Genomic DNA, 26,092 nt, shown 5'->3' on the forward strand with positions numbered 1-26,092 from the left:
TTTCATAAATGCTTGCCTTTAGACTTTCCCAAAAAAAACATTCAAGAAGGTGATTTCTTTGGCCTGCTTGTTTCTTCTTGCTGGAAGTGGTGCTCAATCAGTTCCCACTGGAAGCTTTCTGAAGAAGCACTTTTGTGTGCATCCCACTGTTCTGAGGCAGTGCACTGGCATTTCAGTCCTGTGCTCAGCAGCGGTTCTGGGTAAATTGCTTGCTGTTGTTATACCTGACCAGAGATGCTGAAAATCGTTGAGCCAAGCTCAGGGTGTACTAGGATTTGTCCAGATTCCTGAGAAAGTGCACACCTTTGCAAAGTGCTCAAGTGCTGTGTGTCACTGGGGCTTGCCCTCGCCCCTCTGTAATTCTTCCTGTAATGGGTGTTGGGTTTTTTGCCCTTCAGGTTCTTTCAAAGCTCCTAACTTGGAAGCTAGCACCTTGGGGAATGCCAAAAGCAAAAGGAGTCAAATGCTTGTGTTTTCATGAGGTGATGGACACTGTACCATCTTGACAGGTACCTCTCTCTCGTTGCAGCCCTCTCAGCTGTCAGATGCGGTGATCTCCATGGTAACTCAAACCCCCAGACTCTTGACAGCAGCCTGCGAGGAGCAGCATTCAGCAGCTCAAGGGTCTCACGACCAGGTAAGCCAAAAGGAATCAGTCAATAAGAGCTCACATCCAGTGGACCACTTCCTGTCCAACTGCCTTTTAGATTTTTCCCTGGTCAAGCCACCCAAGCAGTCAGTTCCTTTACATACACCAGTGTTGTCATTTGTGGCTACAGCGGTCCAGCTCTCTCGAACAGAGACACATATGACAGAAAGTTTGACATTTGACAGATATTTGGCAGAAAGTCTACACTTATCAGGGTTGGGTTTTAAGCTACAGATTGAAGAAGCAATGCAAAGAAGCACTGGGCAATTCTTTTAAGTGGCTTTGGTGTTCAGTAATTGCTATGGTAAAAAACATAACTTCAAATCACATCAGTGGTAAGATCAGTCCTACCAGTGTACCAGCACCACCAACAGTACTGCCTGGTCTCTACATTAGGCCTGAGCAATCTTATTCTCCTGCAATGCGTCGGGGACTGTTTCTGTGTAAGATTCATTGGTACTCAGCAGCCTTTTCGAGTTGCTGCTGTGCTCTTTTCACAAGTTTCTCAATCCCTCTCTGTGCTAATAGCAGCATGTAGGGCATTCTGGTTAACATCTTAAGAAGGTACAGACTTCTTCCACTTCTTTGGTGAATTATAGATAAAGAACAAGATCTTTGCCTGTTTTGGGAAAGCAGTGCAGGGACTATACAGCTTATTGACTATTGCAGTACCATGAATGCTATGAACAAAAGTAGTATCTCTGGTCTTATGCACTTACGTGTGTGGGGGATTTATTACTTCTTTTTGTTGTAAGGTTTCACTGTCATTTGTACTGAATTGTTTCTGTGCCATGTTTCTTGTGAGCCCTTGGTTTCTGTTTACTGTTTTCTGGATATCCACATTGTTTTTTTCTTGCTTGCTACATAAGTCCACTTGGCTGGAATATACTGTCTCCACTGTGCAAAGAAATGAGTATTATTCTAAATAACTACTCGGCTACCTTTATTATCCAGTTTGACACTTCTTTGGGCCATAACTGCTATCAATTCTATTTACTTTCATATCATTGATGATACTCCTAAATAATGTTAAGTGTGAACTGGATGTTTTTATTGAAGTAATGTAGAGGACTTTTTCAGTTATTATTTCCTGTTAGCAGCTACTCGTTTATATCTGTTTCTTAATCACGCTTGGTGATACTGATAATAATTTCTTACTCTGAATTTTGTGTGACTGTAAGGTAACTGCTGTCCAAAAGTCTGTGTGTTTCATTTATGGAATAACTTCTGTTGACCATAGATTATAACTATCAGATGACTTAATCAAGCTCTGTTTTGCTTAGCAAGTTTCTATAAAATGGTGTTGACTGGCATCAGTTTTATTCATGTAACTTTCCAGTGAATTTATCCTTGATTAATTTGCTGGTTATTTTGCCCGAGTTTAATAATGACTTAGAGCTCTATAACTACTGAGGTCATACTGCTTACCATCAAGTATGGATGACAGAAGTCTTACTGAATTTCTCTGCTGTTCCAAAATGTGTTGAAAATTAGCATAATTGAAATTTCTCTCTCACAAACACCTTTAAGACTTTAAGGCACAAATTATCAGTTTGCTAATTTTAAGTTGTCTTTTACCAGTTATTTTCGTTACTAACGGCATCCTTATCTGTAAAAATACTTTTTTCTACTTACAGAGAGGAAAATATATGTTTGGGTTTTTTGCATAGTGCGATTCTATTCCTTTAAAACAGGAATCCGAAGCTGGAGACCTTCTGCTTTCTTGTCTGTTTTCTTTAGCCCAAGTTTTCATATTAGAATTAATTTCTGACTGAGTTGGTTTTGTTTGGTTTTAGTGTGTAATCTGTATTTCAGTCTAGTTACACCTTAACCCAGAATTGGAGTGTGATTTATTTGCCACAGATTGCCTTTTTCAGACTATATAATTGTGACTTTTGGTCCCTAGTGGCAGTGGGGTAGGGAGAGTCCTTTCACATTTTCACCCCTGTACTTTCACCCAAATGCAAAATTTTTCTGTGGTTTACTCGCCAATGAACTTCCATGCTTGTTATTAACTAAACTTTACGTATTGAATGCACAAGCCCAGAGTGTAATTACTATTTTGATATATGAAAAAGTGTTCTAGGAATAAGATTTGGGAGTGCCTGATGTGTTACTACTGATTACATGGCATTTCTGGCTTAGACCTCACAGGTGGACATCCTTTTTAGTTCCTTTCATGTTTTACAAATACATACCTAAACAGTTCTCTGATAATGGTTTAGTGGTTTGCTCTATCTCATGTTGCCAACATGATATCCTTCTGAGATCTGCTAGTGTGGTATCTGTATGAATTCAAGACTCTGACACCTTCACTTATCAGTAATTTTGAGAGATAATGGTGCCAGAAATGTAGAGTACCATCTTCTATTTCTTATTGTCGTTCTCTTTTTTCCTGAAAAGTTAGAAGACTGATTTTAATGTTTCATAATGTTTAATGATTCCTGGCATTAATGTTATAGAAACTCCTTTTTGGATTTTGGAGATTTGTTAGGAACAGCAGTGCACATCTTCTCGGGCACTACTGTAGTGATCGTTTATCTGAGCCAGTCAGAGCAAACCCAAAATCAGAGAAAAATACTATGATTTTACAAAGTTAGTAATAATTCTTTTGTGCCTGAGAATCGACCACAGAAATTTCTTCAGTCATGTTTTACTAGTTTAGTTGCTTGAATTAGGCCAACAGTTTTTACATGACGAGTGTCAGATCACTTAGGTGCGTTCCAATAGATAGTCACCAGACTTGTTTCCCCAGGTTAGTTGTGGCTTTTGAAAATCATGACCAGAATCACTAGGTAGACTAACCAAAATATGTTTTAACAAAATTTGGTCACGTTAATTTTGTCTTATGCATTCTTATTGTCATCATTGTTTGTTATTGCTGTGATGGGCGTGACAATGACAAGAGGTTGGCTTTATCAAGATCATGTGTGATATGTTGTATAAATGCATTGGGAATTACAGTATTTTGACTAGAAAACCTTGTAAAAAGCAAGATGAAACAGAGGGATAAGGTAAAATCAGATGTCAAAAAATGAAAGGTTGGGCAAGTTCAGTTAGAAAAAGTAGGCATATGTACATGATACCTAGGAAAAAACAGGTCACCCTTTGCTGGTTTGATGTTTATTGTATGAACTAGTTCCTTTGAATTTAAGAGTGAGATGAATAGGATGTAGTGGAAGATCCTTGAAAGTATCAGCATATTAGCAGGTTTCTGTTGTTCAAGAAGCTTACAATAGGTGTAGTTCAAGAAGCTTACAATAGGTGTAGTTCAAGAATGTCACAAATGAAATGTGATAGTGCAAGTTGTGACTGTTGTTGGTAAAAGTACAAAGGCACAGATTAACATAAGAAAATGTTCATAGTTTTAAAAAGAAAATATTTTCAGAACAGTACTTTTTCAGAAGCGTTATTTGGTGTGATTGAGAAGAATGCTTTGTTGAGAAGAACCTTGCATTTTATTCAGGGAAAGTACAAGAAATTATAATAAGAAACTTGGCTTGCAGTTGCATGAGTTTGAAAAGTACCATAATATACCCATGCATACTGTTTCTTAAAAACTTCTATGATTTTGTACAATTACTGATTTTTAGTGATTTGTTTAAATTTATTTAGAACTTTAAAAATTATACTGCACAGGCAGAAAATACAGAGGCTTTCTCTATGTTAACAACAGTTGTTGTTGGCACCTAATCCCACCAAATAATTTTATTGGTCAGTTCGATTTACGGACTAGAAAAATCAATCTGCTTTTAAACAATGTCCTTTATAATTCTTGGGTTTAGTTAATAAGCTCTGTATTGATTTTGATTTCTAAAATTGTTTTTCAAGTCATCAAATAATATTGCACCTGTGGGCATACACATGAACTGTTCCTTCTGACTACTCAGCATTTACTACATATAGTGTGGTTATTCTTAAAAGTCATATGGCACACTTTCTCTTCACTGAAAAATAGTGAACTGTTGTAATAACATTTTTAAAAATAGACATACTTAAAATAATATGAACATTCTTTAAATTTGCAGGTGTTTCATGGCTTTATTTGTATATTCCCTGATACTTTTCTTGTTACTTGGTGAATCATGGTTAACTGAAGTCTGATTTTATTCATGAAATATTACTTAATCAGTACTTTTTGGCCTATCAACCAAATCAGAAAAAAATATATATCTGGCTAGAACATGAACTAGTCTCTTTTGCACCTTTACATGGTGCTGTAGAGATGAGGAAACTATTTCAGTCATGACTAACTTCTGAGATACTTGCTTTGAGCATTTCTTTTACACAGTACAGTTTTAAACTACTGGTATTGGAATAAGATTATTGCTCTTTATTTTTTTAAATCTTTTTTCTTTGCCACAGCTAAGGTTTCAAGGAAGTTTTTCAGTAATAGTAAAGAGGATGCTAACATTCCAAAATGAGACAGTAAAAAGCCTTATCCTTTGATTTTTAAACTAAGCTGGTGATTAAGGCATAACTCAGGGTTGGACTTTTAGGACTGGACTGCGACAATCCCATACACCATGATTTGATTTGTAGAGCACCTTAAGATACCACGTTGACCATGCCAGTCACTTGAAAATGCTTAGTGATAGATATGCAGAGTGGAGAAAGGCAATTTTGGTTGTAATTGTTGATAAATATATATTTGGTTCACCTGGAGTGCCAGATTAAGTGAAAGGGGCATCCCTTCATGAGCATACACCATGGCACAGCGTGGGGGAACATGGAGCTCTGCTTTGCCCAAAACTGCTGCTCTGAGTTTGCTCAGCAGAGGCTTCGTGCAGGTAAACAGTGCATCTTCATCCACCCAAAGTCTGCTTAACTTGTCTGGGCAGAATTGCACAGATTTGCCCAGGTCAGTGAATTCAGCTTAGGCTGCAGCTCTCTTGGAAAGCTCAGGTATGTCCTTGGACATGCACTGTGCACTGTGTGTGTAGTACGTTCCAGAGACCCCGTGTCTTCTGCGACCTGCCTGTAATGAGGGACTATGTATGTGCAGTAAATCTGCTGCTTCCCAAGGAGAATTAGGACAGTTTTCCTTTGAAGATGAATGGGATTTTCTGCTTTTTAAAGGTTGGTTCACTTGAAGCTTTTATTTTATATTGAATTCTTTTTTTACATCATGGTGTAGAAATGGAATTACTAAAGGCAGTCCACTTAAACATACACCTAGATAATCTGAATGTCTCATGCAGCCATCCCACACAGAAACAGTACAGGTAATATAATTGTTTTTTCAATAAGTTGTTTCTCTCTAAATCAAGCCATGGAGAGGTATAGAATCCGTATTTCTATTTACGTTTTCGCGTGAGCTTGTTCCTGACACTGCTTTGATTTAATGGAACATGAATATAATTTATGGATAAACATACTGTTATATAGCTATACATGCTAAAGATTTCTGCTCAGTATACAGATTAACATCAGTTAATTTCAGAAGGAATTTCATCTTCAAGCAGACTGAACATTTTCACATGGTATTTTGCTGTCTAATCTTCACTCAGAACCTGTAAATGAAAGAAATAAAATTACCATCTTTTTCTCAAAAGTTTATTCAGTATAGTGGTGAGAGTTAAGATTTTTTTTTTTTTTTTTGGTGTGAACTGGAGATATTTTAGGTATAATTAATCAAATTGGAATTGCAAGCATGTTGTCACTGATAGTGTGTTTTTATTTACACGTGGAGATCATGAGTTCACAGCTGGCCTTGTAACAGCAGACCTTGACTCAAGCTTGATTTTTTTTCATAAATGTGGTTACACTGACTTAGTAACTGAATTGTTGTAATGGCAAATTTGGAGATTGAGTCAGCACAAAAAAAAAAGTGAAGTGATTTAAGGTATTGCAGAGCCCACACCTGAACTGCAAGAGCAGTGCCCTTGAGTGCCTGACTGTTTCAGCACAAAGTCCATTTCCAGCTTTTGCTGAAGTCTGTTAAAATAACCAGGATGTTTTAACTTTAAAGAATGCAATGAGAGATCAATCAGTCTTCTGCTCTGGTTCAGCTGTGAGGGACAGTACCTCCAGGTAAGGAGCAGAGGCAAATGGCTGCAGCACCCCTGGTTTTGCACCAGTGCCACCATTTGTGCATTATGTTTCAAAACAGTCTTTGTATTGACTTGGGTGGAGCCTGTTCCCTTTGAATAATCCATATTGTGCTCAGACCTTCACATGAGATGGCTTCCCGGAGTTGGATAGTGCTTTATCTTCTCCTAATAAATGGTTCAGGAGATTGGGTTAATACGGATGGTACCTACTCAGAAAATACAGCGGGAACAGGGAAGGCACTCTCCCAAACAACATTTCTGTTATAATAGAACAAAGTGGTTTTGCAATTTTTATTATATCTGAGATGGTTAACATTTTTTTATTGGTTGCTCCATGAGCAACAACGTGATTTAGCAAGCATTCCAAATGTCCGCAACATGAATTGTGTTTATCGTCAACCTAAATCAGTTTAAATAAGCTTAGCTCATCTGATGCATGCATAAATTAATTTCCCTTTTATCTAGCCTGCTTGCAGTCCTAATAAACAGACTAATCAATCATAGCTGCCTTCTTCTATAGCATGATTGTACATCTCTGATCAAGGAAAATGTAAAATAATTTCTCTCTAGTTCCTACTTAGTTCCCCCCATAATCAAGGATTAATGATCCACCTTAATCATTTTTACATTCCTTGATAGAAAAAAAAAAAAAAACCTCTTTAGTTTGCATGTTTAAAGGTTGATTACATTCAACATTGTAAAACTAAAGAAGTATAAGGTATTTTTGTTTCTCCACGACACAGAAAAGAAAATGCATTTTCTCTCTTAATTGAAATATAAAGTGCCAAGCAAAACCTGAGGGTAGCTTCATGTAAGATACTAGAAAAAGCCCAAACAATTAAAACTTCCCTTTAGGTTATTGTTTGAGAGCCTCCTTAATGGATTAGCTACATCTCCTTATTCCCACATAGAACTGAAACTAGCCTGCAGATAATACTCTAACTTTTATGGTGAACTATTTACCTTATATGTCAGTTGTGTATGATCTTTTAATTATATACATGTATAGTATATCACACATTTCATTACTTTTGTCTAGATAGGCAATTATGAAAAATGCGTAATATGTGAAAGATCAACTTACAATTTATTTACAGTAGTATTTTACAGCTTCTTCCTATGCTTTTGCTTTCTAACAGCAAATTCTGCCTTTTGCAACTGCAAAAGGCATCAAGGCAAACTTGTGTTCTAGCTGGTTTATTTCTAAAATGTGTGTTCGGAATATGTCCCACTAAGTGCATTTGACAAGATTAGAAAAACAGCAGTTGTCTTGAGAAGTATTCCTACCGTAGTATTTAATGGCAATTTCTGCACTTCTAGTTCAGAAGTAGTGTTCCAGATAAAGATATAGCAAGGAGTTACTTCAAACTGGTATGTAAATCCCTCCTGAGCAGTCAAATGCTGCTTCTGGTATTGTAGCCTAAGGATGCTGCTGCTGTTTCTGCCTCTTTGCTCAACACTGACAGCAAACCAGAATTGTTGTGGAGAAATATTGGTGTTGAAGTGTAGCTGCTGGCTTTTATACAGGAATTGAAACATACTGCCCCATATAACACAAACTAGACTTTAAATGAGCCAATCATCGCGCCTTGTTATTAGTATGTTCAGTGTTTAAGACTTGCTTAGTATTAGAATATCTTCTTATGTCTGTAGCGAAATGAAATTCAGAAAATATGCTTATTTGTCCTTTGAGCTTTCAAATTATGAACTTTGTTCCAAAAAAAGATTTAATGTGAATATACTTTGACATTGAAATGGATCTGTTCCTCTATATTAAAAATTGAGCATCATCATGCAAAAATAATAATTCTTTTCCTGGCACAAAAGAAGTGTGTGGTGCACCTTTTTGATATTACATATCTTTAGTCTTTTGAGGGTCATTAATATGCTTCAAAATTTGACCTCAAATGTAAATTAATCCCATGTTTTAAAAATATATTACTTTAGGTTTTAGAACAATATCCTCATTTTACACTGCAAGTTTCATGGGGTTTTTTTCAAATTCTTTATTTTTTGAGTCAAAAGTTCAGCTGTGATAAAATATGACTAAGTGTAAATTTGGTATCTGATATGACTTTGGGTCCTTACAGCCATGTTTTTCCAAAACACTGCTTCAAACCCTTCCAGATTAAATCATTCCAGTAATCTGTTCATTTCCTTTTGTAAAGAATTCTAGCTTTATGTCAAGCTATTAATCATAGTGGGATGATTCTGTTTTAAGCAATTTAAGTTGATAAATCTCTATTTAGTAGTAAACTGCAGAAGCTGTTTTCCCTTTTAATGTGTACATGCTATTGATTTCTTTCTATATACTGATAGATTTTCATAAATTATTTGCTTAAGAGTAAGCCCAAATATTTTGAATTTATTCTAATTAGATAATGTTTTCAAAGTCTGTTAATGTATACAATCTTTGCAAGCTCAAAATTCCCCTCTTAAGTAGGTGTTTAAAACTATGCAAACAACATTTAAAAAAAAGGTAACAAATACTGTATCAGTTTTTAAAAAAATAACCCTAGGCCAGAGCAGCAGAAGTCAAAGAAGCAAAGCTGTCTGTGGTGTCATCAATCCAAAGACTGTGATCAGTAGAAGCAGTTGTGTCAGGAAGTTAAGTGAAAAGGGAGGAAGGAGTGGTCTGAGGAGGAATGGCTGGGAGGCCAAAGCCTGGGGATCATCTGAGTTTCTCTGATCCATAGATGCTTCATTAGCTTGTGAGGCAGATAGTAAAAAAATGAGGGAAAACTAGTTATTAAACCTGTTGTTATTGCTTATTATCAGTTTTCTATAACTAAAAATTTGCCAACTGTTTTCCTCCTTTTTTTCCCCTATAAAATAGCCATCTTTCTTTATTGACTTCTTCATCAGTCATATTTTGAGAATTTACAAAATCTCCTTACATGGAATTGCCATTTATTTTGTGGAGATTGTTTCAGTCATTCCCCAAAGCTTTCATGCTGCCACGATCCCCTGTCCTGTAATGAGTGCGTGCTTTCTCCTTGCAGCACTTCTGGTCAAGAGTGCATGAGCTTTGCTGGAGCCTAGCCTCTTTGCATGTTGTTCTTTTGACTTTTAAGTCGAGTTTGGTTTAGGATTTCACAGGAGAGTGAGTATTAAGACCTCACTGACAGGTAATGGTCTGCATCATTATATTATGTTTTGTGTTCCTAACATTTTGACACGAGTGTGTTAGAGACAAATGAGATTGCGTTTGTATTGATTTAAACCAATGTTGCTATGCAGCAGAAGAATTGTGTGTCCCTTTGAAAGAGAGAGCAAAATAGGAGTGGCCTTGTTTTTACAGAGATGGAGGAAATAAAAATTTCTGGTACTGTGGCATGTTTGCTGCTACTGGAGTTGATTAGTTGATGAAATCCTTCAAGTATATGTTTTTTATTGTGGCTTCATCCAGGTTGTTCTACTAAAGGCAGCTGCAGGGCTCATTTACATAATTTGAGTTATGCTTTTCAGTGACTTTGGAGGGAATTTACGCAGCAGATTTTATTCATCATGCAATTACTTGGTGTTCTAGAAACTTGCATTATTCTCTTTATTGAACTTTTTTTGTCTTGAGATACCAAAAGTTTAAAATGGGTGATTTAGCTAAAAACCTTGCAAACACAGCAGATCTCAGTCTCTCTCCTCTGATGGTGTTACCTCGGAAGGCAGGTGCAGAGTTGTTTACTGCAGTCAGACGTGATGGTTCTGTTCTAAATTAAATCTACCCCTGATGGTTAGCATGGAGGTAATCAAATCACTTACACCATTTGATCTGGTCCCTTCACCTTTCATTATCAAGCCCATTTAAACTGCTTTAAACTAGAACTGAACTGATAAAACAGATAAATTCATGCATCTGTGATCACATTTTCCTACTGTTGTATTTTGTATTGAGTCTAAAAACTGGGCATAAAACAGCCTAAAAACAATGACAATTTGACCAGTAAACAAAATTTATTGCATACTGTACCTTGTCATCTGAACAGTTCTTTTAATTTAGGTACTCTTAGTTTTGTTTTGAACAATGAAGAATAGCTTTTCATTACCCTATGGTATTTTTAACAGATACAGAAGATAAAAATTAACATTCTGCCCTTAGAAATTACCTCATTTCCTTCTGGATCATAGGCAGTATGTAAGAAGTTGTTGGGCCATTGCTTTAAAAACAGTGACTTTTTTTCCCTAGTAATTTCAATTTAACAGTTGAAAACAACGGTCATTTCCTGTGGATGGTGTTTAATCTCACATAATTAATAGGCTTTTCAGCCCAGTATTGGAATAAAACCAGTCGATGGTCTGTTCCCCCCAATCCCCATTTGTATTATACCTGATTGGTACAGTGAATGTTAACTAAACAGACCTAGAAGCAAAAAAGAAGTGAGCTATTAGTGGAATTTGTATGACCCTCAGTTCCCATGCCTTTTTGTAAAGCTATCATTATTAGCTTTGGTTTACTCATCAGTGGCATTTGATTGTCGATAATCCTCAGGTTTGAATTCTGCCATTGAGTTGGTCCCATCTGCAATACCTTTGATCTGACAGCTAAGGACATTAGCCCATTGAAGGCGAAGTAGCCACTGGGACTTGATTCCTGATTAGTTTTGCAGGCATTTCTAATGCCTTTTCATCTAATTAGTAAATCACTACCTAAATTAGGACTGCCAAGCTGAAATAGAGGTTGAGGGATGTGGTCAAGTCTTAAAAGCAAGATGTGGTTGCTTACTGTATGCAGTGCAGATGTGACTGGATTTTGCAGAAGCCCGGGGCTTGGGAAAGAGTTGGCAAGGTACATCTTTTTTCCAAGTCAGTTTAAACAACAACTGAAGTTATTTACCTCTTGGAGCTGGCAGCACAGTTGAAGTATTTTTGAATATGTAAAGATTTGGGAGGAGGGGGAACTATTGCAAAATGAGTTTCTATGTGGTGCAGCATCTTTTGAAAGGTTTGAATTGAACATTGAACCTACTGAAACGAACAGTTACTCCCCTCACATTTAGAGGGCATTTGGTGATGTTAAAGACTAAGTTATGGCTTTGGATTTGCGTGGATTTTGGAAAGTAACAGCGTAGCTCATAGCTCAGGTATCTTCATATAAGAGCGTCTTTGCTAAATACTGGTACTGGTGCACACATTAACAAGTGGGTGTTTACTGCATTTTTGAATATAAGTCAAAGTCCATACTGATGAAAAAAAGGTGTAAGTCACCTTCCCTTTGAAGCAGACAAATGTCTGAATAAGTTTCGGTCAGATACAGCTGTTGGTATCTATCTATGGCAACAGCACTGCAGAAAGCGATATTGAGGTATTGTCCCTACAGATTAGTGCAAATTTCACTTTGACACATCTTCTTATTATCAGTAACATGCAAGAAAAAAACCCTTTGGTTTCCCAATATCAGTTTTATTCCCACTGACTATGGGAATGATATAATGAAAAGCAACATAAAATCCCAAATCTCTAAGACCTTACAGCAAGAAGTGCAGAACCTCCCAGCAAGGCTGTATTAACTCTGCCCACGGTGGAGTTCTCCCATTCCCTAAGTGGCCTGCATCCTCCTGGGGTCACCTGCACTGTGGTGGCAGCTGCACTCCAGGCTTTGTGCTTTCGGCTGTCAGGCATTCATAGGGGTTTCAGTAGGGAACAGATTGCAAGGCATGTTAATACCAGTGTTGTGTGGTTGGACTTGATCTTAAAGGTCTTTTCCAACCTAAATGATTACATGATTTTATGTACTACTTTTGGCTCCAGCCCTTCTACTGCTTACATAACCTGACAAAATTGAGTATGAACATTTGTGTATTTTTTATGCTACTAATATTTCCAGATCTAATCATTCACTCTTTTAATGGTAGCAGTAAGAAGTGACTGATATCAAAACTGGGCAGGTTACAATGATCATAACCTTTTTTTTTTATTTTTTTTTTTTATTTTACTGTCAGTTGTCTAATTAATGCTGCTTGGTATAGAGGAAGTCAGGTGTTGATTTCAGTAGATACTGTAAACGTTGCCAGGTTTAGTTAACTGTGTCTTGGAAATAGAAAACTGCAAAGTTTCAACCACCCAGCCTAAAGATACCCTTCATTCTGAATACCCCAAACCCTGAGGGGAAACAGAGAAATTTTAAAAGCATAACAAAGAAACTGTGAAAGATAAAAATAAGCATTGGAGGTGACATAAAAAAGAGTGAGCTTAGAAAGTGTATAAATCCATTTTTTTTGTGCACTTACATGTAGTCCCCCGCATCCCTTCTCTTCTTCCTTGTAAACTGTGCCTCCCTTAGACATGAAAGCAGTGAGGTTGTCTGAGTACCACAGCATCACTGTCATGCCCCTGCTTCACTTGAGAGCCACTATGTCTCATCCTTTCCTTTAATAGCTCCAGTGGGTTTAGTCAAGAGCTCTAACTGAAAGTTCTTTGGGAAAGAGGCTTTGCCTTTACATCTCCTGTCAGAGGGACTTGCCATATTGTGCATTGGTTAAAAAATAACTGCTAATACCAGCAATGAAAACAAGGGAAGCAAAAAAGGCGAGAATGTGTTTTTCTGCAGTTGCTGAAAACTAGAGTATACTTTAAGCCCTTTATTCTCTTCCACTAAGAAAGTTCTTCTGCTTTTATTTTGTTACTTTTCTGGAAGATGAACAGAGGGAATATGGAGATAAGCAGTTGTAAAGGGAATTTTTGGTTGTCTAAGTACAAGCACAAATTAGCTTTCCCCTCCCCTGCTTCTTCTGGCTATCTGCCAGTTAATAATTTGAATTAACAGGAAGCTGAAAGGTTGGGAGTGTGACGAAATTCAATCAACCTTGAATTCAAAGTCAGGGTTGGGGGTTTTTTATGATGATGATGTATCTTGAAGGGAATTTTAAAAGTGAAAAGACGTAGTGGTTTATATCCTTTGATAAGGTTTGCCTTATCATTTTGGATTTTGTTTCATTTTTTTCTGTACATTTTGTCCAGCTAATTACCACGAAGCACTGGTGAGATGAATGAACCCTAAGTGAACTATTATAAAGCAGTTTACAGTGAGCTCTCAGTAAAAATATTAAGTTGTACTTCCCAAGGTTACAGAGTTGGAATTGAAATTTAAATGTAATTTTTGAGAATCAGTCTTTAGCCTAAACTGCTTAGTTTGTCCCATTATTTTGAATTACAAAACGTACTTCATAATATAGAACAGGATAATATGGTACAAGCTTGAAATGTTTCCTCTTAATTTCAGTGTTCAAATGATGGTCTGATTGACAAGCATATTGTGGTTCAAAATAAATATGGTCATTTTCGGTACTGCAGGTGCTTTTCTTTGCAACAAAAATGGCTTAGGGATTGTACAAGACCATAGATAAGACTTGGTAGCAGAGGATTATATCTCTGGATAATACTGTTTTTCTCTAAGGGTGCTGGTGGCTTCTACTAAATTTTGTGATATTCCAAGCTTTTAAGGCAAGGTGGATTGTGTAGGACATGAAAACGGAAATGTTTCTTTTTAACACATTTTTAAGCTAATTTAAACTTAAACCATTAACAATAACTTTAACAATAGACTTTAACAATTTGTAGTTTATTTCTGGGTTTACTGTAACTTTCATTTACTTCCAACTCACTTGTAAGCGTGGTCAGACTAATCTAACTGATAGTTTAGGAGTGATTGTAAAATGCTAGTGAAATTTTTTCTAAAGGATTTCTCTTTAGTCAAGTAGAGAAAAGTAATTGAGTGTGTTCATAGATCTCTTAATGTATCACACAATTTTTTGCTTCAGTTTTTAGATACAAGTTACACCTGCATCACTGCCTCTGCACCATATTCACACTTGAGCAGAGAGATTTTCCATGGCAGGAGCAGCGCTGTAGTGGAGGGTGCCGTGGCAGGGTCTTTGCTGCTGTGATACATCCATTTCATCATTCACCCACCAAAACCACCTCAGCTAACATTGACTGAAGCTGATAGAACATACCTTTTCAGGTGTAACTCGAGGTTACGAAACAAATGCAGTGGAGCCAGGCTTCAGTCAGACATCCTCATTTTCATCCATTTGTTTTGGTCTGTTGCTGCTCTTTACAGTAAGGTGGCACCTAATGTAGTGCTCAGATTTAGATGAGCAGTGATACCAGGGGCCCCCAGATGCAAATCGCCGGCCGGTGTGGACTGAAGGCTGGTCACAGCACCTTGTCCTGGCACAGCCTGCTTCTTCCACACACCGTGGTCCTTCCCTGCCCACACTGCAGACTTCTGCACAAAGCAGGTGAGAGCTAGGGAGAAGGAGCACTCCTAACAGGTTGCAAGCTGGAGTGTGCCGAGCAAGCACATACCTGGGGACTTCATTCTGCCTTTGATCCTGGTCTCTGTAGCTAAGCCAACCAAGCAAAAGCTTGTCTATGATTCCAGCACTAGTCTGTCGCCACATTTACAGGCACAGTTCAGCTATCCCGGAGTGGTATTTCCTCTTGTAGTTTGTTCAGGGGTATTTATTTTCCTTGGTTTTGAGGTCAGAGAGGTTAATGTGTGACTGTATCAAGTACCAGACGTGCTTTTAAAACTGTAGAGAGTTTTGAACACACAGAAGGAAAATGTCAATTCTCTGTCAAAAGCATAGACCAAGATGTATAATACTGGAAGTTATTACTAGGACTTCAGACACCCAGAGCAGTTTTCCCATGAGTCCCTAATGGAGATAGAAAGCAACGTTCTTTGGTGAATTTTGCTGTAACACTGTACTAAAATTATAAAATTGTTCAAAATGAGAAAAAAAAAAAGGCATGTTGCATCTTTTTTGTTGTGTGCCCTGTGGCTGTATGCATACTGTCACTTTTTCATTATATTTGTAGCTCCATAAAAGTATTTCTCATCTTCTATATATAAAATTATTTGAAACCAGCATGCCATTCGTCATTACCATCAGCAGCAGCAACTTCTCCTTAAGTTGCTGTAAATTGATGTAATGCCCAGAACAGGATGAGAATAGGAAAACCAGTCTAGCAAGTTCCTGGAATAGCTGTTGTACAGAAGTTGTTATTTGCTGTCTTAGTTACAAGTCCAAGACCTCAAGCATTTTCTGTCATCTGTCAGTACCCCTCGTTGATGTGAGTTTCAGTTACAGCCTGGAGCTACACAGTAACAAGCCAAAAAGGGCAGTTGAAGCACCAGGAACACTTCTCCAAGTGTTTTGCCATAACTAATATTCTTGGGCAGATAAACAGTCCTCTTTATTTCTGTACCATAAGCTTCACCTTCTCTGTGGTCTCCCAAAGTACAGTTGTGCTTTGCTGTGTATTGCTATGGAAGGAGCCTTCGGAGTCTGTGAGCATCTTGATTGTCTCAGAATTGTTGTTTTATTGCATCGACTAACACCATTTATGTTCATTTATGTGAATTGCTGAACAGGTGGTAAGTTACCCATTTTGCCAAGCAGCAATCTGTATGAATAGCTGGTTATCCTCAGAAAGGAGTGCAATTAGTGGCATGGTTTCTGTTGGCTTTTCTAGAGGTATTTGGTTGTTATGTTTCAGTCAGGTAGCTTTAATAACAGTGAGATCAAACATTTGAGCCTGGACTTTTTTTCTTGCTAGTTCCAAGGCTATGTGAAAACAGCCTCAAGGGAATCTTTTGGAAGAGTTTCTTCAGATTCTGACTATCAGTAGTATCTCCAATGTAATTTCAGAAATGGGTAATAATGGCTGTTTGCTGCTGAAGTGGAGGGGGGGGTCAGAAGTACCATTTGACTTCTGAATGCAAATGTCTTGCCATGTTTCCCTTTGGAAGCAGCAGATAACTAGAATGAACTGAAACTGGAGACAGTGTGTTTTTTATGACACAGATTGAACTCCTGCCAATGACAAATTTCAAGGTACATTGTGAAAATGAAATGATGCAGCACTAGCTGAAGTGCATGACCTAACTATGAATAGATGTACCCATGTGTACAGCACAGCTCCTACCTTTCTTTACTTGGAGAGAACAGTTTCACATGTACCAAGGTCGACAGAGTGGTTGTATCCTGCAAAGCTCATGTCATGCATGAAAGTACATAAAGACCATCTGGGAACTATAAAAATAGCCTGTCCTGACTAGATGATTTGTGTGGTGGCCAAGGACTGATACGCTCATTCAGGAAATGGCAAAACAATGTCAAACTTGTTGGGAAATATCCAGGCTCGTTTTCATCCTTGGGAATGGCCTGGTATCTCATGAAACGAAATCCTCAAGGAGACTTTGGACCACACGGTTTCTGAATGCCCTGAAGGAGTCTGTGTGAACTGAAGTGGTTCAGTGCAGGCAGTGTAAATGTTAAGATTGTTTCTTAATATTTTAAGATTTCAGGCTTTGTATATCTGAAACAGATTGAGAGTGATACTAGGATTTAACTCACATCTAAAGATTTTTTAAAATTTTTTTAAACTTTTAAAAGGCTTTTTTTCCATGGTTTTAAATAAGATTGTGTCAAATTTGTTATACAGTTTACTACATTCTGCCACATGCCGGTGAGCTTTATTGAGCCATCTCCAAATAGTTTATGCTATGATCTCGTGCAAAGGTGGTTTATAAAGCAAGATCAAAATTTTTTCATTGACTGACAGGAATGCAGGACATACAACTAAAATCTGGGTAATGTTGGCCCAGACATGGGGTTTTTTTCCTTAAAAACTCAGTCTAGAAAGAATTATTCTAAAACAACAGAAATAGCTCTAAACAGTGAAACTCAGTTTCAGTCTTTCCATGCAGAAGAAGAAATAGAGATATTAATGACTGGTTTTCTGACAAGCATTGATGTGTCACGGGTGACACAATAGCAGCCTTTGAGCACAATTTTAATGAGGTTATCATACCCAAATGACTTGTGTAGAAGCCCTTAATTTGAACACTGTAACCTGTGACAAGTCTGTTTCCCAGTTTTTATTGTTAATGGATATGCTAGATAAAGCTGTTGAGGTTCTCCAGCCACATCAGGCAGGCCAGGCACTGCTTTAAATGCTGTCAGGAAGCCTAAGAGATGCTATTAAGAGAATAGCTGTAAACCACCTCCCTGGTCTGGTTTAACATTGAGCATCTAATTACTGCTGTACATTTCTGACCTCAAAACTGCTATTTTATATTGAAGAGAACATATCAGTGTGAAGGAACTGGCTGCTATTCTGTTTGAGTCCTCTAATGGCTCGTTTGGTCACTTACTTATACTACCTTACCTGAAGAGTGGTGTGTAAAAGCAAGAAATTCTGATGTGCTCTGATAATTGAGTAAAAACTAACTACATCTGTGTTATCTTTCATACTTCTCGCTGAACTTGGGTGGAGATTGGAGATTCAACAGATCCGTGGCATTGTGTCCCCAGTGCCTGCAGTAGCAAATTTTGGCTGTTAGCTTACCCCAGATTCAGCCAAAATTTAGGCTGATGTTTGAGAAATAGGAACAGCTGGGGAGTTTTGACTTTAGAAGGAGCCTAATTTCTGAATTAACACAAAAGCAGGGATCTCCTTGCAGCTCTTTGCTCTTCTGTGTGTTTTTTCATATTATAATTGTATAAAGAGGAATTATGCATTTCTTTCAAATGTGGAAGAAAAACATAGAGAATATATACTCAGTACCCTGGGGAACTTTTTTTTTATTTTTCCAAGAGTGTAAGAGTATTTAGAAAAATCTGTTCTGTCTTCATGTAAATAGTTTGATCTTCTGTCTGAATGAAGGCAAAATCTTCAGAATAGGGTATTCACATCTAATATTAGTAATATTCTTGGGAATATTTGCCTACAGTGTAGTTTTCCATTCTTCTGTGTGTAATCCCTTTCTTCTGAAAGTGGCATGAGTGAGTATCCTGCTTATACCTAAAGAGTATGGATGATTTCTTGAATGACAAAACTGTTTTAGAGGTGTAGTTAACATGCGTCATTTCTGCTGGTGGAAAAAAAAGGTAACACATTTATTCTGCTTGCTGAATACAAGTCTTTTTTTGTGTGTGATCTTGGGGGGAAGGGGAATTAAAGCTTGGGGGTTTTCCAGCTTTTTTGAGCACCATTAAGTGATTTCAAGTGAAGGAATGAATGTAGTGTGGGTGGTTCAGGAGTTGTGAAATCTTTGGAATACCGACTTGAAGCAGAAGCAATTGTGCAACTTTTCTGTTTTATAGCCTCACCTGTAATCAAAGTAAATGGTGTTTCCTAAATACCACGAGAGGGTGAAATTAAACAGCAGGAATTAAAAATAGGAAACCATTTCTTTGCTCTGGGAATAGCGCCTCACTTCAGCTGGCACTTTGAGCTGTCACGGCTCTCACTAGGCTGCATCCCACAACTTGGCAGCCTCCTCCATCTTTGCTGTGCGTGCCTCCTTGCCCTTTCATTGCAGCTTTCCTTCCCTTCCCCCAGGACGTACATACGTGTGCGCAATCCTGCCCATCATCCTCTCACAATGCAATTTGCTGCCAGTCCCCTGAGTTTGAGCCCCACAGTTCAAGCTCAGCTCAGACCTTTCCACATGTGTAAGTTCGTCGTGCCTCTTCTCAGGCTTAGCCAGCTGGTTCCAGAGAGAAGCTCAGGAATTGGGTTTGCCTTTGCAGAATTAAAAGTGACTGCTCCAGCAGCTGGTGGCGGGAGAGGCCATATCACTTGGTAGCCTTTGCAACTTTAATTTTAACAGCCTCCCATTGTAAGGTGTCTTCAAGTATAAATGGTTCTCCCCTTCTGCTTCACCTCATAGGCATTGTAGCAACTGGCTTTTAAATGACTCCACCTAAGTACAAAATTCAAATAAAAGTGTCTTTATAATCAAAAGCGATCCTCATAAATAAGTAAATAAAGGTTGTACATTTCACTTTAGATAAGCCAATTGCCCCAATTTAAAAATAAACCTGCTGCAACAGAGTATTTGTTTAGAAAAGGGATTATAAGAGTTGAGACATGGTATTATTCTCTCACTGATCAGCTCACATGAAGTAAAACATTTTTAAGGGTTTCATTTGATATTAATAGATACTCATTGCCCTGCATTCACAGGACTGTTTGATTCAGTGGAATTCATTTAAAGTCAGTGATTTATTTGTTATTTACTTCTACCTCCACACTGCTAGAAATTTATTTGATTTCTTGTTGCCAGGCTTCTCCTTCCTTCACTTCTTTATTTTTATGGTAACAAATATGCAACTCAGTCAAGAGATCAGTCATCTGGAGATGATCTAGCACTTGAACCTTCACCCTGAGCATGTCAGCCACCCTCTGCACTAATTAAGAGGTGCTTTGTGGAAGTTCAGTAGTGAGGACGGATGCAGCTCAGCTGGTTGCTGCTGCTGTAACAGATATAGATCCAGTAGGAGCTGAAAGCTTATTTAAAGCAGGACTAGGAGGGGCAGGTGAACAGCTGACACGTGGATAAATGTTTCAGATCTTTTTTTAATGTGTTGTGTCAGAAGGGTTAAGAGCCATTCTTACACACTAGCATTATTGACAGTTTGTGTAATGGACTAACTTGCAGTAGAACTAGAAAGACTGTTGTTTGTGTTGCTTTTTGAGAAAAGCAAAACTTATAGAAAAAATTAATAGAAGTTATTTTGTGCTTGTTACTGACAATTTAAATGATCAGAGAGGCTAGAGATGTGAATTTATGAAACATACTTTATATTTATATTCGTCACAGATGCACTGTGGTCCTTCACTTTGGGAGAGAATGGATGTGGTGACTTAACCCCCCTAATGGTTAAAGCGTTGACATGTAATAAGAGCCTCTGTGTAACACGAGAACCTACACAGAAACATTTAAGGTGTATTAGGTAATGCTTTAAGAGTACTTTGAAAAGACAGAGCAATAAAAAGTCATTAATGTGACACTATTAATTCCTGAGGTGGGAGATTCATCTCTATGTGGGAATTGGCATTTGCATGTGCGTAAAACTATACTTTTCTTAGACTGTTCTTATCATTATCGATTGTATACAAACACCCCATATTATGTTTTTATTTTATTTTGCTGCTTTTTATACTGTAGGCCTTATAAAAGGAATGCAAATTTTATTATTAATCATAACTGGTTTTCTTTGTCAGTGAGATATCCCTCATTTATTACTCTCACTCCCAAAAAAAAAATCTTAAGGTGCTTGATCTGGATGTATAATAAATGCTGTATGGGAGTGTCAGTGTCAGGTCTTAAAATAAGAAAGCTCTGAGTTTAAGTTACATGCTGTAATCCTCTTACTGATTAGTTCACATAAAGTAAAACAATTTTAAGTTATCCATTTAACATATCTCCATTACATCTTAGTGACTACATGTCTGTTACAGAGTATTTTACAGTTTTTAATAATTGTGGAAGACTTGTTCATAGGTTTGGGTTTTAGTCAGCAGCTAAAAAATAAAATTTCTTTACAAAATACCTGTGGTACTATTTTTTTAAGTGGTAGCTATTACCCTACAGGTAACAGTGATTTATTAATATGAAATGTAGAATAGGTGAGACATTTTCCTGTTTTCAAGATTTCTTTCACAAGGTTTTTGATTGGAAGGACGATCATCTGCATCAGGGCATTTGGTGGGGAAAAACTGTCTTTTGAACCTAGGGGATTACATCAGGCATATATTAATAAATGAGAAAGGAATCATTTCTTGCATCGTTGTGAAAGTCTTGTGCTTTCTTTGAAGGTGGTAGGGTTTAGAATATCCCTTTTCTCAAGCTCCAGGTCAGCTCTGTATAAGTTGGTAGTCAGTAAAAATTTAAGTGGTGCCTCTTCACTGATGCATTTTATTTGACTGCGTTTTGTCTAGTTTATAGTAGCAAAATATTGCTCAGTGACAGCTGAGCCATGGTAAAAGTGGCATTGGGAAGTACGAGTTTTGTTTCCTTTCTGTCTTTGAATGCAATTCCTGAGGACAAGAATGCGCTGAATGGTTTATGCTTGTGTGTATATCTTATGTTTGAAGGAGTTGACTAAATATGAGAAGTTTATTAAGACCTAAAAATTTCAGCAATTTTCAAATTAAATTTGACCCACATAAAATACAGGTCTTTATAAGCAAACAACTGTGCTATGATTTAAGTCTCAACTGAGAAAAAAAATGAATGGGATACAATGGCATGAGTAGGAAGCAAATTTAATGCAAGGAAAATATTTTGATACTTCAATTATAGCCTCTAACAAACCTGTGAAATGTGTATACAAGTAGTATTTTCAGGAGACTTTAGTCAAACCTGCAAGGATTTTCACTGTAACAGAAAAGACACTTTGCCATGGGAACAGCTTCTCTGCCACATGTCAAGTCCCTGCTCTGAGGTAGGGAGGCACTGGAGAGTCTCATTGAAACACTGAAACTGTATAAATATCAGCAAAACTGGGTTTTCACCGTCTTCACTCTGAAACAACTGAATTATTTTTGCTTATGCCTTCCAAAAAAAAAAAATTTCTTGAGGAAAAGACTCACTGTGGAGCTTTACAGTGCAAATAGTTAAAGTGGAGTCAAATTAAAGGTTATAATATAAACTTATAATGTGTCATACTTAAATATAGGTGTTGATGTCTGCTCCTTGCATAATACTACAAAGGCTCTTGAGTTTCTGTAGAAATAAGAAGAGAGCAAAATTATCTTCCTTTAATAAGGAAATGTAAAACATATGTAAAGAATTGTGATGAAGAGTGAAAAAATGAATGAAAATTCGTCTTTGGACAAATGCTTGTATTTACATAAATTTTTCATTGATGCTGAAAAAATTGAAGTGTAAATGGTTCATAATTCTGCAGCCAGATACTTGCAATAAACAAGGAATCATTAAGAGTGGTTACAGATCTCTGTTTCTTTTCCCAACTGTGGGAGTCTCATTCTTTGCTCCATAGAGCTTTTGTTTCATCAACCTGTAACCAGGTGTAAAGTGTGCTGTGCTCTCCTGGGAGCTGGAAAATGCAAGTTTGAACTTGCTAATTCTTAAGTGAATACTTTAATCTTCATTCTCTTAGAGTCTGTTATACCACTTCCACTGCCACTTTTCTCTTTTTTTTTTTTTTTTTTTCAAATAAAAGTACTGAGTCAGTTCTCCACAGCCAAAAATACAAATTGGAGCCTGGATTTGGAGCGGAAATTTGAAGCAATGAATCCCAGTCTCAGACAAGTGTCTAATCCATGTCTGCAGGAAAACACATAAATCTTTGAAACAGGCACATAACTCTCCCCATTCCTTGTAGAGGGAATTTCATAGCTAGCTAGTCTTTGAGAATTTTGTTCCAGGAGCTGAATGACTAAAATACTCGCTTGGTTACAATATCCTTAGAAGATCTAATAGGCATGACAGTATGGAGTGTTACTCTACCTTCCTGCTTGTCTTTTCCAAATAAAATTTCTTTTTCCAAATAAAATTAGTGAAGAGGACAAATGACTAAGACTGTTCCAATTTGGAAAAAATTACTTCCTTTGAATTAATGCTGTTATTGATGTTCATTTAAAAGCCATATGGAGGTTTTACCCCTTCATAACGTGAGTGTAATTTCTCTTTGTTTGAACTAGAGGGAACAAATAATCTGGGCAGTATTAGTGGGAATGCAGCCAGGGATCAAGGGACGGGATTGTCCCCCTCTATATGGTGCTTGTCAGACCATATCTAGATACTGCATCCAGTTTTGGCACCTGACAGAGGAGAGATGTGGACAAGCTGGAGGGAGTATGGGAAGACCCAAGGCGGTGGGGCTGTAGCATTTGCACTGCGAGGAGGGACTGGGGGGGGATGGGGCAGCCTGAAGAAGGGATGGCTTTGGAGGCACCTGACAGCCTCCCAGCACCTGCAGGAAATCACTGAGGAGATGGGGCCAGGCTCCTCACAGTGGTGCAGGGGGGGAGGCAAGAGGTACAGGTTGCAACAGGTTTAGACTGAGTATAAGGAGAAACTTTTTGCAACGTGTTTGCTTTGTGTTGGCAGTGGAGCAGGTCACCTCAAGAGTCTGTGCCATCTCTGTCCTAAGAGGGTTTCAAGCTCTGATGGGTGCAAGCCCTGAGCAGCCTGGTCTGACCCCAAAGCTGGCCTTGCTTTGGGCGGGGGTAGGACTAGAGACCTCCTGAGGTCCCTTCCAGCCTGTGACCCTAAAGCCTTTAGGCACCCAAAATCCTGCTGGTTTTCAGCAGCTTTTATAATATTTCTGTAATAGCAAGTATATGATTAATGCCTAAGTCTGATCACCTATAGCCTCCCTAGAGTCCTTCCTGGAGCGAAGGCCAGAAACTCAGAATCTTTTTATTCTCTGATGAAGTAATTCTTGTCTAGGGATTAAAACCTTTAAAAGCTTCTCAAACCCTGTATGTGTGGATTTAAGGCTTCAGTTCTCTGTATCTTGATTTTTTAAAGCAGGGTAGTGCTTTTTTTATTTAATCTGAGCTAACTAATAGCTGTGTCATAATATATTAAAATCCTTCCAGAGAAGTATTTAACTGAATTTTTTTATGAAAACCTGAGATTATGTCATGTCTGTCTCTGACTCCCCAAGGATTTTTTAGTTCATCTTAGTTTCTAGGCTGTTTAGGTTTTTCAGAAAGTAGGTTAAAAAGCTTTTTTCTTAGCATTGCCTTTTAAATTTACAGACATTGTTATTTATATTAGGGCTGTGTAGGACTTCATGATGCTGCCACAGAAATGTGATTCTTCATCATTTTGTGTTGTACATTCTTCACTCATCTACAAATAGAAAAAAAATGGGGGCTGGCAAGTCACTATTAAAGTACTATCTGAAGACACAAACCTTAGAAAGTGCTGCTGCTTAAGTCTCCTGCTATCCCTAGGCTGAAGGAAACAGCAAAATTCCATATTGAAATGAATGAAGAATTGATAGAAGGTTGGGAGGGGGATGAAACTGTCATATATTTGGTACCTTCATATGTGGTCAGAGGTCAAAATGGTCAAACATTGTTCAACTAAAGAGAAGCACAAACTGGTCTTACCAGTAAGACAGAAAGCAGGAAAACCTAAAATGACAAAGAGGTGTCCTCACCCTTCTTGACCAATTACAGCATGTGAAGGAAGGAGAATGGATGAAAAGGCAGATAATATGTGCGTTAGTATTGTACAACTTGGATTATACTGGATGCATTCTGAATTTCTCTTTGCTATTTAAATCCTGGGTATAGAGTATCCAGAGGAAAAGTTAAAGATAAATTAGTATCTGAAATTGGCGCTTGAGGTGGTTTTTATAAGACCTTAATTCTTTGTATTGATTTTTAATGGGAAGTTTTTCTGAAATATTTAGCAACGTGGATACAGAAGAGTAACTTAGAAATAAGCTTTTACTTCAGTGGTTGCTTAGAAGTTTCAGCAGGCATTCTTTGAAAATAAATTATTTCCCCCCATTCTTCTTCCTTCCTTTTCCACCATCCAACAAGGAAAGTAGTACCATGCCTTCTACAAAATGGAGACATTTGGTAATCTTTCTCCAGAGCTCAAAACAATATAAGCCAGGAGCCAGTGAAACTTTATATTTTAAAAAAAATGAGTACACACACAAAAAAACCCCACAACAGATTTCTACTAATATCTAAATAGAGGTAGAAATCTAAGTAAGTAGAAACTAAGATCTAAATTAGAGGTAGAAATACACAGCAGTGAAATATCCTGAATTTATGTATGTATTTTTCTATTCTGCACTATTCTGTGTAATCTTTGTCCTTACGGCTTTTAACATTGACATTCTCTTAGGATTATTCAGGGGAAAACATTAAGTATTTATAGCCATAGTTAAAATCTTTATAAATAGTTTATAATAGGATCTACCATAATAAAAGTTTGAAATAGTTTCCATTAGAGTTCTTTGTTTTCACATATTCTGAAATTTACAAAATACATGTTTTGGGGGGTAAAATTTTCCATGTTGTGAGTCTGAAAACTATTTCTGCTTCGTTAATTTGCAGTATAATCCTTTCAGCTATTTTGGAATTCTAGGCAAATGGGAAAAATGCTTTTCCCTTTGTAGAATAATAATAAAAATGAAGAAAATCTTCAGCTACATTTTTAACAATGCTACAGGGGAAACAAGGTTGAAATGTGTGGCAAGGCTTTTGCTTGCTGAGGGGGGGAAAAAAGTTATAAATGATGGAAAAACAACATCAAACTGTTTCCAGTAACATCTGCTAAGCTTATTAGCAGAAACTAATAAAAACCCACCCTGTTAATGACATTGCTGCACATTCCCTTTGCCTGAGGCCATCCAGACATGCACTGGCCAAGCTGCTGTAGCTCCCTGCTGGCCTCTAGACCTTCACACGTCTTCTGCGTGACGCTCTCTCACTGGGCTGATCCCACATTTTGACGTTTCAGGGATGTGCCCACCTCCGTTTCCCACATGTGATGAACAACTCTGGTCCTTCTTCTTTCTGCTACTTCCTAGGGACCTGCAGCTGTGTGGGGCCAGCCTGCATGGCAAAAAAAAAAAAAAAAAAAAAAAAAAAAAAA

At 37.6% G+C, this 26,092-nt stretch overlaps 1 protein-coding gene across 4 annotated transcripts in view; it reads left to right on the forward strand.

Annotated features, from left to right (window-relative positions):
* The window catches only part of TBL1X (transducin beta like 1 X-linked), a 200,185-nt gene that overhangs the window by 113,299 nt on the left and 60,794 nt on the right, over positions 1 to 26,092 (forward strand). For all 4 annotated transcript variants that reach the window (XM_027890241.1, XM_027890243.1, XM_027890242.1 and 1 more), the window contains one exon: positions 530 to 637. The gene's annotated coding sequence lies outside the window, so the exon portion shown is untranslated. The remainder of the gene's footprint in view (positions 1 to 529; positions 638 to 26,092) is intronic.

Source organism: Empidonax traillii, unplaced genomic scaffold, assembly GCF_003031625.1.
Source record: "Empidonax traillii isolate 1590-97213 ecotype Southwest subspecies unplaced genomic scaffold, ASM303162v1 scaffold282:size975252, whole genome shotgun sequence".
NCBI lineage: Eukaryota > Metazoa > Chordata > Aves > Passeriformes > Tyrannidae > Empidonax > Empidonax traillii.